This window comes from Protopterus annectens, chromosome 17.part0, assembly GCF_019279795.1.
Source record: "Protopterus annectens isolate FY-2018-M chromosome 17.part0, PAN1.0, whole genome shotgun sequence".
In the NCBI taxonomy this organism is placed as follows: Eukaryota; Metazoa; Chordata; order Ceratodontiformes; family Protopteridae; genus Protopterus; species Protopterus annectens.
The window spans coordinates 822257334-822277333 of NC_056751.1; the positions used below are offsets into that span (position 1 = coordinate 822257334).

At 39.2% G+C, this 20000-nt stretch overlaps 1 protein-coding gene across 1 annotated transcript in view; it reads right to left on the reverse strand.

Annotated features, from left to right (window-relative positions):
- Nucleotides 1-20000, reverse strand: part of IRAG1 (inositol 1,4,5-triphosphate receptor associated 1) — a 1344613-nt gene that overhangs the window by 689746 nt on the left and 634867 nt on the right. The window contains exons 3-4 of the mRNA XM_044059494.1: nucleotides 3943-4072; nucleotides 3642-3798 (exon numbers count right to left, since the gene is read on the reverse strand). The gene's annotated coding sequence lies outside the window, so the exon portion shown is untranslated. The remainder of the gene's footprint in view (nucleotides 1-3641; nucleotides 3799-3942; nucleotides 4073-20000) is intronic.

The following is a 20000-nucleotide window of genomic DNA, read 5'->3' on the forward strand; positions in this document are numbered from 1 at the left end:
TGATGTTTCTCTGGCCTATCCCATCTAAATCTTAATAAAAATATCAGTCTAAGTACTCAGAAGTACGCACGACAAGAGTTTCTCTCTAGTGCCCCCTTCATTTAAAACTACTGTAGGTGAGACAACCTTCTCTAAACAGGGACCTGCTACCTAGAGCCACCTGCCTACAAAAAACATTAAAAACTTCAAAGATGCACTTAAAGAGCATCTCTTTATTGAATCTACTTGCATGACAACAGTTAGGTAACTTACTCTCCCATATCATGAATAACAGAATACACTTAAGAAACCTTTCTCACCCTCTTAATGTTGCATACTATATGCATATATTTCACATTTGTATAGGAGTTTATGTATTAAATATATGATTGCACTGTATTTTACATGTCTTAGCTTGCATTTCATATACATTTTTTGTTTTCTCTCATCTTACCCTAACTGCACTGAATCCTATCATATTCTGAAATTTGCTATGTAATAATTCTATATATAATATTATTGATTAGAAAGACTGTAGTTATTTTCCACTCTTTGAGCTTGGGCCGTAGCTAAGGTTGCCATCCGTCCCGTTATCAGCGGGACACTCATGGGTTGAGCTCATCCTGATGCACACTGTGCAGAGTAGTGAGACTTGAAAAGTCCTGCTTTTTGATCGCACTGAATCACCATGGAAAAGCTGCAAGTACTTGCAGCTTTTCCATGGCAATTCAGTTACGTCACCAACCCGGACCTGCAGGCAGCGCTATTACCTGTTAGGTCTGAGTGCTTTAAATCATGCAGCAATTGAATGCAATTCATGAAGGGGGTGGGGATTTGGGGCAAGATGAGCTCTGCAAAGATCATGGCTGCAGAGTAGTTTGTTTTCAGTGCTTCTACAGCCGCTAAAGAAAAAGACCAAGATTTTTTTTTCTAACGGCCAAGTTAGCCATCCATCCATCCATTCGTCCAGCCAGCCAACCATCCATTCATCCATCCACCCAGTCAGCCAGCCATTCATCCAACTAGTCATCCAACCAACCAGCCAGCCATCCACCCAGCCATTAATCCATCCATCCAGCCATTCATCCATCCAGCTACTATTCCCATCAACCATATCTAGCAGTCAGCTGGCCAGCTAGCCACTTCAGCAGCCAGACAGCCAGAGAGATAACTAGCCACTACAGGAGCCAGCATGTTAGCTAGCTACTCCAGCAGCCAGCCAGCTTCCTAGCCACTCCAGCAGCCAGTCAGCCAGCTATCCACTCCATCAGCCAGCCAGCCACTCTAGCAGCCAGCCAGCCAACTAGCCACTCCAGCAGCCAGCCAGCTAGCCACTCCAGCAGCCAGCCAGCCAGCTAGCTAGGCACTCCATCAGCCAGCCAGCCACTCCAGCAGCCAACCAGCCACTCCAGCAGCTAGCCAGCTGTCTAGCTAGCCACTGCAGCAGCCTGCCAGCCAGCTAGCTAGCCACTCCAGCAGCCAACCAACCAGCTATCCATTCCAGCCAGCTGTTGTATTCATAACAGTATCTCTTTCACAATTCCTGTGGTGATGTCATGGCAGAGGGTGTGGCCATTGTCATATCAGCCACATTCCCATGTCCCAATTTGACCCACTTAAATGGTAGCCATAGCTGAAAAGGGTCAATAGACTAGTCCAATTACCTATTGAACAAATAGTAAATACATAAATCTGTTGTCATAGAGGAGTACACTTGAATGTAAAACAATTTAAAGCAGACATGGCATTTGCATCATCCCTTCTTCATGCATGACTGTATACACACTATGCATTTACATACTTTGCAAGGCAATCAGTCTCTAGGATTCATTACAATTCTCTTTGCTACTGCTTACTGCCCAAAGTGGGTTTGGTTAGTTAGACAGACAGTGAAAAAATATGATTCAGAGACATTATCAGTTCATTTACCATGTCTCAGAATTGAACACAAGTGCTGTCAGATCTGACCACTCTGGTGTTCTTGCTTGTGACCCATGCAGCCATCATGTTAGCAAAGGCACTAGCCAATACTCTCTCACACACACACACACACACACACACACACACACACACACACACACACACATGCACACTGACATTCACGCATCCAAAAACAAGTCTTTTCACACTGACTTATATCATGGAAACTCTCACCTATTTACTTTGCTCCTATGGGCCAAAACACACAAACACAATGAGATTCGCAGTTCCTTACCTAATCCCACCTAACTATGACCAGACAGGCATACAGACACAAGCACACAAACACACCTCATTCATGTCCTTACAGACATGCAGACACCCATCCACACATATGTACACACTAACACTCCTCCATCCCCTATGTCTTCTCTGAACTTACATGCATCATGAGTACTCAAACAGGAGTCAGCAGGTGACTGTTGTGTTTTCACTGTTGGCAAATTTTCTTCCTAGACTCCTCCTAAACTTTTACTCAGATGACTTATTGGAAATTGGAAGTTACAGACAATTACTGGGGGACAATACATGGGTAATTAAGATTAGCCCCTCTCTGGGACTGCTGCATGATCGTGCATCTTTTCCCTCAAGTCTTGTCTCCTTGTTGAGGACCCACAAAAGGAAAGCATCAGTGGTACAGAGGTCCCTGAATTCAAAAAGCTTAGCCCGATAAGAAAACCTTCTGAGTTAAGGCTTCTACATCATGCTAAGCCTTTTTTAATCTCAAGGTATGTTTTCTAATAATAAAACTAGTCCCGTAATTATATTTACCTACTTTGTTTTTGTGAGGGAGAAAACTTGTCACGCAGTAAACTAAAGCAAAACAAGGTTTTCCAAAGACATGCAGCTGGAGCATTTCTCCCCGGGCCTCCGCTGAAAACAGGCTCTGTGGAACCTAGTCGGACATTCCCGGTCAACAAATGTTAAATAAATAAATAAAATAAAATAAAATAAATAAATAAAAAGGTAATCCTAATTAGTAAAAAGAACATTACTTGCAAATGACTTACAACTTACCCATGGTTTACAAGGATCCCATATCTAGGTTATTTTAGTTAACAAAGGGTAAAAGTGATAGTATTTCTTGTAACTGTATTTTGATGAAAGAAATGATGGCCTCTGTGTTTATCCGCTCTTATTTGACTATCTGTATAGGTAAGCATGCTTGGTAGAATAGCATTGTAAAGGTAGTTCATTAAAACAATAGGGTACTTAATAGGCACCCAATTTCTTTAACACCACAGATATTCAGAAAACTTGCCTGATGATACATCAGATCGCCAAACAGAAATATCATTCTATAGTACGATTGCAAACTAACATATAATAATTTACTTAGGTAAACTTGTGAGTTGTCATCATTATCATATGTAAGGTAGGCTGACAGATGATTTCATACATATATATATATATATATATATATATATATATATATATATATATATATATATATATATATATTACTCACCATTTAAGTGAGCTTTATGAAAAGTACAAAGTAATATATCCAGGTATTATTTATTTATTAATGGGCTTTATTGTCTCTAAAAATCATTGGAAACAAAAACAAAACAAAATAAACAAATTTCTTACGTTCTAATCATGCACCTCATTAAAGAGCTGTCTTGATTTTTCAGAGTATATCACAATGAACAGTTATAATTAGATTTCTTTCTGCTCACCTTTTATTAACTTTAAAAAGGTCTTCTTCACAACCATGTGATGCTTCACTGACGTAATGTTCATGTCTTTCTTGACTCAAACCGAGTAGGCTTTTTCTGGCACATTTATTATTTCTGTATTGCTTCGTTGTCGAAAGAATCTCCAAATCTAGAGCGTCTGTTTCATGTAAGAATAACATTATTATAATAATAAAACCATACAGAAAAATGTCAGTACTTTAAACAAAGTCATACAACTCTTAGTTGAAAATGTACAGGTACTCAAAAGACATTCATTGAATAATACAATTTGTTCTCTTACGAAGTAAAGGGGTCCAAGGTCCAGAAGTGCCAGTGTGAAAAAAATCATCATTCTGAACATTAATGTAGGAAGAAGAATATTCAGGAACTAAGGTGCCATCCAACAAATAATGCAGTTCTTCACAATTTTTCTGCATGGAAACAAAGACATACAAGCATTCTTCAGTACTTACACAGAATTTATCATCTGGGATTTTAAACTAATGTAACACCTAAATGATGTAAATTATAGTTTTAAAGTCTGTCTACTACATTGGGAATATTGTACATTTAGGTATACTTGTTTAGTTTCTCTAGAACATTGTGCTGTGGAAAGAAGTACTAAATATTGATAGTAAATAGCCATTTTATGATATTCAGATCAGGGATTTTCTTTTCTATGTATTCTATTCCATAAAAAGATGGAGCAGATGCACCCACCATCTAATAATACCCTGAGATACTTGATGACTTACAGCAGAACAAGTAAAAATGTGGAAGAAGTCATTAGGAATAACTGGTATATACTGAAGGCTATGCCTGGTCACGATAAATGGCTTCCAGATAAACCACGTTTTAACTATACAAACTGTAACAGTCTAAAAAAGCGCTTGTGTTATAAGGACTTTAATTTACATAGAGCAGATTCTATAACTTTAATATAAAAGGTACTTACCCCTGTTATAATTGCATAGGTTGTGCCAATATAATTACATTAACTGAGTTTACACATCCACTTAATGGTAGAAAGTTCAAATTCTTTTGTACAGCCACATGCAACACCACAAACGTAATTTATTTAGCATTATGTGAGCAATGCTTATGCTTCTATGTTGATAAATCAACAAGGAGGCTAAGAGATAGGATTGTGGAACATAAGTCAGAAATAAGACGGAAAGTGACTACTTACTCTTTAGCCCAACATATACAAGAGACAGACGGATCACACTATTTTTTGTTTTGTGTGATTGATGTCATAACTTTTAGTGTTAGACATGGCGACCTGGTCAATAAGTTAGACACTAAAGAGTATGAGTGGATTATTCGCTTACAAGCAGATTCGTTTCCTGGTTTAAATAAACAGGTCACATTAAAACCTATTTTGAGGAGAAAGCAACAACAAGTACAGTAGAGAATAAGAACTCCTATATGTGTCAAAACAAATTGTATGATATAAATATATGTTTTAAATTACACACACACACACATATATTTTTATATATATATATATATATATATATATATATAAACAAATTTTTTGTTCAAAAGAAATAATAGCTTAATTAATATTTAAAATTTTTATATGAATTATGGCTATGTACTTTTGAAATTAACTATGTGGTACATTAATTCTTGTTTAACAGAATATGATCTATTGCTTTAAGAATTTCCTTATAGACCTTTTTAAAATGCTTTTTTAAATTATTAATTGTTTAATTGATTGTTAGGATTGGATAGGTAGGCTGTGTCATGTGTTCTTGAATTTTTAACCTTAAGCTCTATGCCAAAAAATGTGTCATCATCCCCTTTGGGGAAAACTAGTTCCCATGAATTACCACATTGATGGTAGTCCACTGAACACAGAAGGCATTATAAGAGATCTGGGAACACAGGTTGACAGCAACCTCTCTTTAGACCACCACATTGCCACTGTGGTCAGAAAGTCCTTATTTGTGATACATCTCATTACTAAGAGTTTTGCATCCAGGAAGAAAGAGGTCATTGTCTCCATCTACTCTTCCATCATTAGGCCAGTCATCAAGTACAATGCCCCATTTCGCATGTACCTCACTGGACACCAGCAACAACTGCAGAGGCTGCAAAAGTACCTCACAAAGATGATCCTAGGCCTTAAGCAGATGTCCTATATGCACAGACTCAAAAAATTCCAACTATTCTCTGTCTCATATCGCCCACTTAGAGGTGATCTCTGCTTGACTTACAAAGCCATGTCTGACCCATCTCTGTTAGAACTGCTACATCTAAAGAAATCCCAATTCCTCTGCACCGCACACTCCAGAGACCTCAACTTCATTACCACAATCAACAGAACATCCTGGAGGGACAGGTTCATAACCCAGAGACTGCCCATGCTATGGAATTGACTTCCCATACATGTCAAACAGAGCACCTCACTGGCCCTCTTCAAGAGAAATCTTGATGAGTGGATGGGAAATAGAAAATTCACCCCGGGGATCACTCCAATGGCTCTAGTCAACAGACACACTGGGAACTAATGTCAGGTAGCACAATGCCAGGGTAATCCTATGGGCTAGGTGTGTAAAGGCTCCAGGGCCATTAGCCTAGTACACACCTATGAACCTATATGTGGGTTTATGTGTTGTGTACTTATTTAGTCTGGGAGGGGTGTGTGTGTGTGTGTGTGTGTGTGTGTGTGTGTGTGTGTGTGTGTGTGTGTGTGTGTGTGTGTGCTGGCAACCTGTTTGGCATTCCATTTATCCTTATGTGAAAGTCTTGCCTCCAATTTCATAGTGTAACTACTTCTCTCACATTAAGTATTTGTTTGTTTCAGACGTAAGTGATTATTAGTGTACATGAGACAAATGCTACATTGCCTCGGATGCCCATGTCTATCAGGCTGGCCAGAGAGGTGATAGGAAACTGCCCATCTATGAAAGCAGTCACTTACTGTATGTTTTATTAGGGAAGGGAAATAGTTAATTTGACATGAATGTGCTGATACCACTGAGGCTAAAAGAGGGGCATATACTTTGTGTAGGCTAAGGTTGATCAATAAGGCGGTGCCACTCAGTGCCCAACTGAGTTGCTCCTAGAGCAGCAGAAAGCTTGGAAGGGTTTCATTAATAGCTGTTTAGGGAAAACTGAGCTTCTAGGCTTTTGCAGCTGTACAGGGCACTGCTGACCACCACTGTGAGAAGAGCAGCACCACCTAAATGTGAAGCTTAAATATGAGCAAAGAGAAACAAGTTTTCAGCTATCAATCATGAAAGCACACAATAAGCCTTCCACCAGCAATCCCCAACTCAGGCTAGTTAGATCTGCACACTTCTGCCACACAGGTGCAGACAAACACCTTCTTAATGTAGAATAGCTTGTTTGGAGCCCAAATGTAACAATACCACACAAACTACACAGCCCTACAACTAACAGATACAATGCAATACAGTGTAATTAAATACATTTTTTTGCTATAAAGTGCAAAAATAACAGCAAATAGCTTAAGGAACTGCTAAACTACAGTCACAGTAAACAGAAGTTTGTCTTTTCAGTAGTGGATTGCTCCAGGTGAAATTATATTCTCAGCAATCAGTAGCAAAGTCACCAAGTGATGAGCAGCTCTGAGTATCTATGCCAAACCCTCTCAAATGCAAGGATTAATATGAGCAAAGAGAAACAAGCTTTAAGCTAACTACCAATCAGGAAAGCATACAATAAGCCTTCCACCAGCAAACACCAATGCAGATAGGTTAGATCAGCATACTTCTGCCACACAGGTGCAGAAAAACATCTTCTTAATCTAGACTAGCTAGTTTGGAGCCCAAGTGTAACAAGACCACACAAACTACCTACAAGAGACCTATAACTAACAGATGCAATGTAATACAGTACAATTAACTATTTAAAGAAGCAGCAGACCATACACTTTTTTTGAAACTACTAAATTACAATCACAGTATATAAGAAAAGTGCAAAAAATACTTAGAGCCCTTTGAGTGCTTCCCAGCTCAGAAATACCATGTAAATACCTACTGCCACTATATGAACAATCCCTGTCCTTCTAACATAAAAGCACAGTATCTGGAATGAAATGCTACCACAAACAAACTTAAAGATACAAAATGCTGCCACAAACAAGCTAAAAGATACAGATACAGCAGTGTAGTTTAAACAGCTTATAAAAGTGTGATTATTTAATAAAAGTACTTTGCTTTGTATAAATGAGCAAAGGGGCACTCAATTGTACAGAATTTATAAAGGCACTGAAAACAAGATAAGCTGATTAATAAGCCCTCCAGCCAATAAAACTACATGCAGAAATCTCAAGTATTTCCCCAGCCTAAAGAGACCAGGCCATCTCCTAGTGCACTAGATGGAAGATCCACTGACCACTTGATGTAAAAGCAAGTGTTTGCTGGACTGTAAACATACACTATTTTATCCAACAGCTAGCTAGATAATGAATTTATATCAAGTAAATCGGTAGAACAGACAATGAGAGGCAAAATGCACTTTTTCAATATAGGCACAAGGAAAGGCAAATAAATAATTCAAGATATCAATAGCAGTCTAGGAGGGGATGAGCTTATTAAGCTCAATTTACAGTAGGGGTTAGCAGCTTAAAATCACCAGGTTTAAAAAGCAGATCAATGAAGGGGAGTGTGGGTGGGAAAAACTAGCAAGGCATTACCAGCAGTGCTTTAGTTTATGCAGGCTTGAAATCTTTTCAGAGAAAGACAAAGCTCCAGCAATTCACTATATATTTAAGTTTCACTCAAGAAACAATTTAACCAATGGAAAAAAATACACGTGAAATGTGCAGCCTAAACAATTTAAGTGTCTATCTCTCACAAAGAAAAAAAACACCAGGCAAAGCAGATTTCTTAAAACAGAAAACAAAATGGAGCAGGTAAAACCAAAAAGCAAATTAAAATGGCAGACAATCTATCACTACCTTTCCCAAAACTTAAAACACAGTGGTTACTTATACCCTAACCCTGTCCCAACCTCTACCCATCACTCATCCTACCCTACTACCTCTATCAGTCCTATCTCTCCCATACAATACTCCACAAACTCCTCTTCTCTACTTACTATCCATATAAACATTGGAAGCATCTATAAGAAACTACTAGAGTTCCGTGTAGGATTTGCCTTGCATTCATCTGACTTTGTAGTAATAACAGAGACATGGCTAAAAAATGAAAACAAAAGACAATGAGATACTCCCATCAGATTATAACATACTCAGGACAGACAGAAAACGTAAGAGATTTGGTGGAGTTGCAATACTCTATAAAAGCAGTCTGTAGCAAACCCTATTACCTCTAACATTCCCCACCACAATTTGACAAAACCGAAATCTTCATATCTACTCTCAAATCATTACTAATCCTTGTACATAACAGGACTTATATCCCACCTTGAAACAATCATAGCACAGCAGAAGATCTCTTCTGATGGATAGCATCTAACACCCCCCACTATTATTAGGTGACTTCAGTATTGACTCTCTCTCTCTTTACTAACAGCCCCAGCTGTACCATAAAGCTATATGGACTAACACAACTGATCACCACTACCACTCACCTGAACAATAAAAATAGCAAGGGTACCACAATAAAATGGATGCTCATTTCACTGCCAGGTAAAATCAATTATTCTGGGATCCTCTCAGACTCTTTAAGTGACCATCTGCCCATAATTACAATAAAAAAGCAAACAAAAATACAGACATAACACCATGGGCACAGGAGCCCTATAGTCCAGGGGAGGGGGAGCCCCCCCCCCCACATACCCACTTTTACAGCTGCAAGACCTGTCCAGAAAAATGAATGAAGTGGAGTTTTCACTCTAACGTGGATTCGCATGCAGACGTTAAGCTAACTAAACTAGCTGTTCTTGTTCTCTTTAACTAAACTAGCTGTTCTTGTTCTCTTTAACTAAACTAGTTGTTTTTGTTCTCTTATTGCTCTGTGTTACAGGAGTTATGCTGCCTCTGTTCTGTTGGTGCTGCCAGAGCCAGAGTCATGCCGATAAGGAGAGTTTTGTTCTTTTATTTTCAGGAGTTATGCTGCTCGTGTGTGTGTGTGTGTGTGTGTGTGTGTGTGTGTGTGTGTGTGTGTGTGTGTGTGTGTGTGTGTGTGTTTGTGTGTGCGTGTGTGTGCGTGTGTGTGCGTGTGTGTGCGCGTGTGTGCGTGTGTGTGTGTGTGTGTGTGTGTGTGTGTGTGCCCCAGTTATGTATACCTGGTGGGTAGTGTTATTCAGGCTCAAACAAGAGCCTGAATTCTCTACTCATACCACCACTTGTGATTCACGGAGTTGAGTCCATAGCTCTCAACTGTCCAGATTTTCACAGAATATTTTGCTCATACTTTTGGTCTGATCCTCTTAAAATTTGTGGTTTTCTGGCAAATCATTGAGAACTGAATTCAATAGCCCTTTAAGTTTCAGTCTTCTTTCTTTCAGAAAACACATGGTAACACAGAACACTTTATTTTAGCAACTTTCTAAGATTATACAAGCAATATTTAAAATGTGTCCCTGGTTTTGGACCTTTGCCCCCCAAATAAATTTTGGCTTTTTCCAGATTTCATGTGCTGCAAAGTTCAGAGATTTAGTTGCGTGTCAAATGGATTTTACAAGGAGCTCAGATCTACAGGGGGAGAGAAGTTTAGTGCTACTTATGCTAAGCTGTTTGCATTGTTAGTAGCACAACAAATAGTATATGTACTTTTGATGCAGAAGGCTATGGGTTCTACTCCTACAGTAAGCAGTTGGCTCGCTGATACTGTACTGTGCTGTACTTTAAAGGGAATGGATGCTGCAGTCCTATGAATGTCCTCCTTTGCAGGAGTTACCTAGTAACTATGTTTCTGTTATCAGTTTGTCATCCATTTCCCATTGCAAAATTACTAGCTTATCATTTTTTTAATGTAGCATACATAGTTTATTCTTCAAGGGCAACAGCTACTTTATTTGTAGATGAAACAATGAAATAAAAAGTTGTTTGCTAGCAGCAACCTCTTCATTAGTTACAGATCCCTTTAATGTGGAATTATTTAGATGACTTACTTCTGCAGGGATTTTGCATATTTACTGATATTGGTGGATTGTAATGACAGAAGTCTGAGTGGACTTTTATGGTCAAAATTTTCTGAAATGGGTAGTTTTGTCATTATTGGTTCATACATTTTGTTTCATTGCTTACTACAAGACTGTTCCAAGGTAGAAATTTAAAACACATTCTAACAAGTGGTGCTGTATTATACAAGGAATATAATTTAATACAATCAGGTTAATACAATCAGGAAGGTGAATCAAAGAATGCATACATGTATGCTTGCTCACAGGATGCAGGAGATCAAAATAGGGGAAGAGACCAGTCACCAATGGAGTCCCCCAGGGTTCGGTGCTGAGACTTTTTTTCTGTTTGGTATATACATCTCAAAAGTAAAAGGAAATTCTAAAGTGCTTTGGCCGACTAAGTTTGAGATGACTGCAAGCTAGGAGCAGTTATTGAATCCCCAAATGACTTAACCATCATGCAGGAAGGTTTATCCCAAACAATAGCTGGTGCCAGCATCATGAATTGAAACTAAACTTTAAGAAATACATTATCGTATCCTTTGTGAAGTCATCTACTCCAGGGAACTGCCAAATTGACAATGCCCTTTGAGAAATGGCTCAGTTGTTTGGCATTTGGGAACTTGTGTGTACAGTGACCTAACTTTTGACCAACATGTGCCCAGAGTCATAAGAAAGTCTTTCTATATTGCACAGTTTATAAACAAATTGATTGTGACAAGATTTAGAGGTCTTATTGTCCCCCTTTACAAAGCCCTCATTAGGTCAATCATTTTGTATAATGCCCACTTTGGCATGTATCTGTCCAGACCCATGCAACAATTGGAATGCCCACAGAGACACCTTACTAAAAGGATACAAGTCTTAAACAAAACGTCTTGCTTGGACCACCTCAAAGATTTATCACTGTACTCAGTATCCTACAGAGTGCTTAGAGGTGACATGTCTGGCATATAAGGCATCCTCTGACCTATACAGATAGACCTACTGAACATCAGCAAGTCAAATGGCATCAGAAATACTCAGTCCAGGTATCTAAACTGAATGTTGTGGAGAGACAGATATCTATCACAGAGGCTACCACTGTTCCAGAACAGACTATCCATTCAAGTAAAACAAAGCTCATCCCTGTCAGTATTCAAATGCAACTTGGATCTAAGGATGGGTAATAGAAAATGTACTCCAGGATTGCCCCTCATGTTACTAATGGATAGAGACATTTCCTAAATACTGCATCTCTTACATGGGTCCTCTCAAATTATCTATAGTATGATCAAGTTTATTCTCAGTAGGGCTAATATACAATTATCAGCCATGGGACAGGTAAGACCAATCAAGAAATGTTAATTCAAGCACCAAAAGGGAAATTGGCTAAGCTTAAAATGTCCTCCAAGTGAACCTATGTTGTGTTAGTAAATAAAAAAAATGAAAAATTGCCCTTTTTAGATCACAAAGTGCCCGCCTTGCCCTCCACCCCCCCCCCCCCCCCGTCTTCAACAGCTTCTGGCACCTCTGAATAACACCAATTTAATATGACTTGTAACCTTTCAAATTTCAACAAAGATATATTCATCTTATACCTAAAACAGTATAACTGGACTAAACTAAAGCATCTACCTCTTGATGATGTTGTATCTCACTTCAGTAATATATTCCTAAGAATCTTAAATGAATTGGCTGCTCTCAGAAAAAAAATGAGTTAAGTCAAATCCTGCCTCCTGGGTAACCAGAAGCATAAAACATCTCATGAAACGTAGAGATGTCCCCTGGAAAGTTTGAATCACAAACAAAACTTAGCCAAACTATTAGAAATTCAGAGATCTTAGAAACAGAGACAAATACCATACTAAAATAGATAAAAAGCATATTACACTAACCTTCAAAAGAAAAATTATCAGAACCCCAAAGTATTCTGCTTTTCCATAAATTGGCTTCTAAATCCTGCCCATTCAACAAAGCCTTCATCTATGCTCAAATCTAATAACTCAGTTTACATTGCGAATGAATTTAACTCTAACTTTATTAAATCCTTTTTTCCTTAAGCTACACAAAACAATGCCTTGAATAAATTTTAAATTCAAATAACTCTCCATACTCTGTTTCTCCAGCCAGTCCCCACTGCTATAATCAAACAACTACTACTTAAACTAAATCTCACCTCCTTAGCATCAGGCACTCTACCTGGCAAATATCTAACAATGACACCAGAAGCAATAGCTTACACTGTCTCAATTCTAACAAACCATTCTATTAATGAAACTTATAGGTTCATAGGTGTTTACTAGGCTAATGACAACAAGGGCCTTTTTAAGCCTAGCCATGCATCCCAAATCTCTGACGAGTTCTGATACCCTTGATAAGTGTAAACATGAGCCTGGGAGATGAACCATTTACATGTTACCTGTTTGCATCAGAGATATAGGTGTCAAACCAGGGATGAATTTATGGTTTCCCATCCAATTGTCCAAGTTGCACTGGAAATGAATTAGGGAGGAACTCTGCTTCACATGGATGAGGAGCCTATTCCTTACACAGGATAGTCTCTGGGATACATGCCTATCTCTCCAGCAGGTAATTTTACTATGGAAAACAATGTTACATCTTCCCCATGCACAAAGGTGGTCATTATAGCAAACTCACCAATTATAGACCCATCACCATCCTCTCCCCCTTATCAAAAATATTTCAAAAGTGCATTTAGACCAAACTCCTACACGATATCTCACAAAATGCACTCCTCTGTCTTTCATAGCATGGTGTTCACAACAATCACAGTACCTCCATCTTCCTCCTTACCTTCACTAATACTGTTAACACATAAAGAAATGATGGCAAACTTGTGCCTGCTCACTTTCATCTATCCAAAGCTTTCAAGACTGTTTCCCACATTACACACTTACAAAAGCTCTCCACTCTAGGCCTTGATGTTTTTCTCTATGCTGATTTTCTAGTTACCTCTCTAACAGACTCTAGGCAGTAAAATTGCTGACTGATATCTCATTATTTCTCCTTGATGCTGCTGTGGTCTCACAAGGATCCATACTGGGACCAATCCTGTTCAACATCTTTATTAATGACCTTGATGTGGTCAGTAAGAATGATACCTTAGTATAGTATGCAGATGATTCTACCATCACCTGCTCAGCAGACAACTTTGATTCTCTAGAAAAACTGACCCAGAATAATCCACTTCTATAGAAAACTGTCTGACTGCCTTCCAGCTATTCCTAAACCCTAACAAAACAAACTATTTCTCTTCACTCCCAAGCACCTCACAATAAAGAAAGCATCCTTCATTACTACCTCTTCAAACAATACCAAAAAAGAAGTCACACAAACCAAACTTCAAGGAGTTTACTTAGACAAACACCTAAAGTTTAACTTCTACAACATACAGTGAAAAATACACAAAAAACTAAGCACTGTCTATAGGGAAATCCCATGTATGTAACACTGCTAGAAGTCATATCAGCTGTACCCTCCTGTTACCTGCTCTCATCTGCACAGCACCAACACTGACAAGCATCCCACTAACACAACTAAACAAACGCAAGCAGTGTTACAACAGGGTCATAAAATTTGCAGCTAACCTTCCCCATAGATCACATGACTGTGTGGCCCTCAGACACCTCCTGTGGCTTGAACTACTTCACCAACTCACGCACTCCCAACCCCCTACTATCTACAATCTAATAAGCAAACCACATGACTGTCCATCTTAAACCATCCTTGTACAATCATACAACCCACCTAGAAGCTTGCTCTCTTCTGAGAAAGACCTCCTGCATATATCAAAATCTAATAGCTCTGCTGGCTATGCCCTCTACTCCCATCAAATGTCAAAAACATGGAATTCCATCCCCTCTAGCAGTAAGACAGGACTGCTCAGTAAAGTCATTCAAACTACAGCTCATGTCTCACTTGCTCAACTCCTGGCTCTGCAAATGTGCTGCACCAGATTAGCACATCACTCCTCTTCAAACTCATCACTGCTCAACTCGCTCCATATCCTCCTCTTCCTCCTCCTACCTGTACTGTAACCCCACCCCACCCCCCATTTGTTATATTCCTTTTCCCACAGCCTTTACCCTTGTCTTCTACTTTTTAACAGGCCTAACTTTGGACTAGATGTGTCTATTGCAAGAAAGTTTGTCTATATTACACTGTTTATAAATGAAGGGATTGTGTCTCTTTCTAGAGATGTCATTGCTCCCTTTTACAAAGCCCTCGTTAGGCCACTCATTGAATATAATGTCCCTTTGGCATGTATCTGCCCAGACACATGCAACAACTGGAACACCCTTAGAGGTACCTTAACAAAAGGCCTAAACAACATGTCCTACATGGACGGACTCAAAATTCTGTATCCTACAGACTGCCAATAGATGATCTATGTCTGGCATACAAGGCATCCTCCAACTAATTACTGATGAATTTACTACATATCAGCAAGTCAAATGACATTGGAAATACTTGTTCTAGGGGTCTAAACCTCTGCAGCATTGACAGAATGATTTGGAGGGACAGGTATATTTTGCACTGGATATCAGCGCTATGTAATAGATTCCCCATCCACATAAAACAGAGTTCATCCCTGTCCATTTTCAAGCACAATTTAGATCTACGGATGGAAACAGAGAATTTACCCCAGAGCTGCCCCCTTTATTACTAATAGACAGATGCAGCTCTTAAATGCTTTATCCCATGCATGGGTCCTCTCAAATTATGTATAGTATGATCCCAGTTTCTCTTTGGGGTAATATATAATTATCGACCATGTGATGAGTAAGACCAATCTATAACCAAATGGGATACATTATTTCAAGCAGAAAAAGGGAAATTGGGTAGGTTTAAAATGGCCTGCAAGTGTAGCTAGCCTAGTACTTACCTATGAACATGTGAATCTATTCCTCTGCTCTAGCTCCCTTAACCCTATACCTCTTGCAAGACATATTGCTTTCTGTCAAAAATAGCAACAATATTGCTGTCTGTATACTTCATCAAATTTGAAATATATTTCTCTCTGTGTCTTTTGAAAAATGTTGCAAAGATTATTGTATATTATTGCCTTTCAAACATTAGTGTCACTCTGTCAATTACTAGTGGTTGTACAGTTGAGCCTTTCTCCACGGGCCTCCATTGAAAATGGGTCAGACTTTCCTGGTAAACAAAAACAATAAATAAAAAAGAATGAAAATAAATGTATACATTCATAGATTGCTACTAGGCTAATGACCCGGGGTGGCCTTTCTAAGCCTAGCCCAGTTTTTACAAAAGAATAATGATGTCCTGTATTCAAACTGACCATTGGCATTTATAAGCTATCATTGTCCATAAAGGACATTGGTGTCAGGCACGGTGTAAATTTCCTGTTCCCCATCCAGTGGTCTAGGTTGAACGTAAACTGGGTAATAGACAAACTCAACTTCACATGGATGTGAAGCCTGTTCCATAGCATAGAAGGGCAGTCTCTGGGACACATATCTGTCTCTCCAGCATGTTCTGTTTAAGTCAGAGACAATGTTCACTTCCCTAGACCTTGTATTTCTGGTTCTCTTTCACTTATGGATATGTAGCTGATTTGTAAGTGTGGGGTTTGTGGATGCCTTGTAAGCCAGGCATAGAACACCCCTCAGCAATCTATAGGAGACTGAGTAGAGGGAAAGGGCTTTAAGGTGCTCTGCATAAGGCAGGTTTGTTATGCCTTGCATTCTTTTTAATAGGAAGCTCTGAGGTCACTCTAGTTGGTGCATATGCCTGGTTAGGTACGCACTGTACTCTATAATTGGTCTGATAAGGGTGGACTACAGTAGGATAATGACCCCTTTGGACCCACACACCATGCCCTTACTTATAAGTTGTGCAACATAAAAAGATTTCCTCACCACTGTGGCTATGTGGTGATCGAAGGTAAGGCTACTGTCTACATACGCACCCAGAACCCTGACCACTGGGTCAACTCTCAGGAGTATATTATCAACACAATAATTAGCTGGGATGGTTGACTTCCCAAAGGATACAATTAAGCATTTCTTAGCAATGAATTTAAGACCATGGCTTTGGCATCATTTGTTAGTCAGAGATAGAACTTCTTGAAGAATACTAGTGTCTGGAGGGGAGTCAGTGATAACCACAAGCTTGCAATCATCTGCAAGTGTTTTCAGACATAAACCTTCAACATTTGCTTCCATTGCGGAGAAATACCAAAAAGAAGCAGGCTCAGTACAGCGCCCTGAGGGACTCTGCTAGTGACTGGCTTCTTGGTGAGGGTAACCTCACCTATTTTGACCTCCTAGGTCCTATCAGTGAGCCAGTCGGCTATCCAGAGGGAGATAAAAGGGTTTATACCTAAATTAGTGAGCTTGTCTATAATTCTTGAGTGGGGTGTTTATCAAAAGCCTTGGCCAGATCAAGGTTATCTGTGTGCAGTCTTACCTTCATCCAGTGCTTTGGTGACCCTCTCAAAAAAGTCCACCAGATTTAATAGCCATGACCTTCCCTTATAAAGCCAAACTGTGATGAGTCCAGAATTTGCAGGTTAACTATGCCCTCATTTAGCATGTCCGTGATAAAATTTTCCAAGGCCTTACATATGAGGCTGGTAAGACTTATGGGTCTGTAGTTACCCAGATCAGTGTCTGGATCTCCTTTGTGCAGGAGAATGACTGCAGCCATCTTCCATTCCTTGGGCACAAAACCTGACTTAAGGCTCCAGGTGAAAAGTGATTCAAGTGGACCAGAGAGGTCATGTTTCATGCTATTTATTAAACATTCCAGGATGTTATTGGGGCCCATCAATGCAGTGTTTCTGGCCTTAGAAAATGCATTGATGACCTGTTCTCTAATAATGGTTGGGGGCTTGTGGCATGTAATATTTTCTTTGGACTACCGGTGGAACTAGGGGGAGAAATTTGAGGTGAACCTGTCAGCCAAAAAGTTGTCAATGCCCTCCAGTTCCATGTGGGTGATGCCATTTACAATAAGTTCAGTGCTTTGTTGTGTTTACCCTGATGTTTTGGACATAGCTGTAGAAAGTTTTGTGGTTGTCCTTTGCCAGAGAAGCTATTTTATTCTTCAAAATTAGCCTTTGAAATATTAATTAATCCTCATAGCTGCCTGTTTACATTGGTCAGGGGACTTTTAATATGTGTGTATGTCTTTGTTCCTCCTGCACTTGGCCAAGAATTTTTTTCTTTTGTTGTATAACCGATTGAAATTGTGTTTCCACCAGGGTGGCTCGCCTTTTGAGTTTGTCTTATTCTTAATATGAGTGGGCACAGCTCGCTCTATACAGCTAACAGTATGGCTGTACAAAGATTTTGTAAATAGCCCAGAATATGCTATGGTGTTTGCTGGGTTTGAGGGTGCTTGGAATTTTGAAAAGGTGTTGTTTAGTAAAGAGAGGTTAACCCTGGAGTAGTTCCTAAAGGTTTTTGGTTTCGCTGGATACCTGGATTTAATTTTTATTCAAGTAATATTGCCTTATGGTCCGATCTGACAAGTGAAGACATTACATTGGGTGAGGAACATTGCCCCCCCCCCCCCATATTCATAAGAACAAGGTCAAGGATGTTTTTAACCCTGGTAGGAGAATGGGCCAATTGTTCCAGGATGTTGGTATTTATAAAGTTTCGGAATCATTGGGCTTGTGCATTAGAAGTGATGTAGGATTCCCAGCCTATTGAGGGGTAGTTGAGATCCCCCATGAATAACATATCGGGCTGAATGGTGAGGGACTCTAGTACATTGAGATGGGTAGTATGGGTTTCTTGAGACATGGAGGGGGACCTATAGGTTGCAAGGATATGGTATGACACACTATTTATGATGAGTTGCACATGTATGATTTCCAGTGGGTCATACACTTTAACTAGTCAGGGTGTGAGGTTGTTTTTCATACAGACTGAGACTCCTCCACCTTCAGTTCAGTAGCTGGTCTAAAGGGTTTGAAAGGGATTATAACCTTGCATTGCTTGGGTACTTTCCATGACTTTAAACCATGTCTCCGTTACCACACAAATGTGAATAAATGAATCAATAGCTCAGGCTGCACTTCTTATAGAGGAAACTCTTCATGATTTACACATATTCTTTCTTCCTGCTCCTGCAACCTCCCTCAGTTGATATATGTACACAACAATAATTCTAGTGTATGCCTGATAACAGCTTTGTTTCACAGCACATAATGATTGCCTTAAATAAATACACATATAAGGCAAATATGGACTGTCTACAGTTATGTTTAGTTTGCTGGAAGTCTATGAGAATAAGTAAGATAGTTTCTGTGCAATGTTCTAGATAAAAACCACGAGAGTCAAAAGGGATACCACATATGACAGATAATCGACAGTTTGCATTTCAGGGAACTCTGAGAGAAAAGACAAAACAACAATTAGGGACAATCACAGCAATTTATCATTGTGTACAGAGATAACATATCTAAATGGAATGGTTTATAACAATTAATATTGTGAACATCTCTGTATCTCTGCAGCCTGGGAAGGAGGTCTGACCCAGTTCTAGCAGTCTGCTTATGTTCTTCTACTTATTTTTTCAAAGTTTTTATAATTTTAATTCTAAAACAAACTAGATATATAAACAGATTTATTGGACAGGCTCTGCATGTCAGTTATTATGCACAAGTGTTCTGTGAACCTAATCCTTCCTAGTCCTGCCTAGGAAGGATTAGGTTTCCAGAATAGTTGCACAAAAAATGTTCTTACACATTTAGAAGTCATGGTTTCCAGCAATAGGACAATAGGCAAGGCTATTTAGAGTGCTAGTGGAAGTGACCTCCTTAGCTGTATCAAGTCTTAATGAAATGACATTCTTAATATGTCTTAGACTGGAAGTTTGCTCAGAGGATTGAAGCTACAGGTTGTTAACAAGCTGCTGCTGTAGTCCAGCCATTGATTCCCCCAGCAATCATCTAAATGCCATTAAACGCTCAGCAAGTCACTTAAGCAGACAGTGTTCCCAGTGCGAGTCCGAAAAAAGATCCACGTGGCTCAGTGCTACCCTCCCGTTAACAAGCAAACAAATAAATAAACAAATAAATACATGAGATACAGCACTTTGTCCCACTGGCTTAGGTGCTTTGGCAGAGTGGTTATATTATAGTGACCAGTTCCCCCGCCCATGAAGATGCACAGTTAGCCCATGGATACAAATGATTAACACTTGGCAAAAATGCACACGTCAAGCAAAATAAATAAAATTACAGATTGGAGAATCACAGCTTCTGTTAAATTCAATATGAGAAATTTTGACCTTTTAAAGTACTTACCACAATAA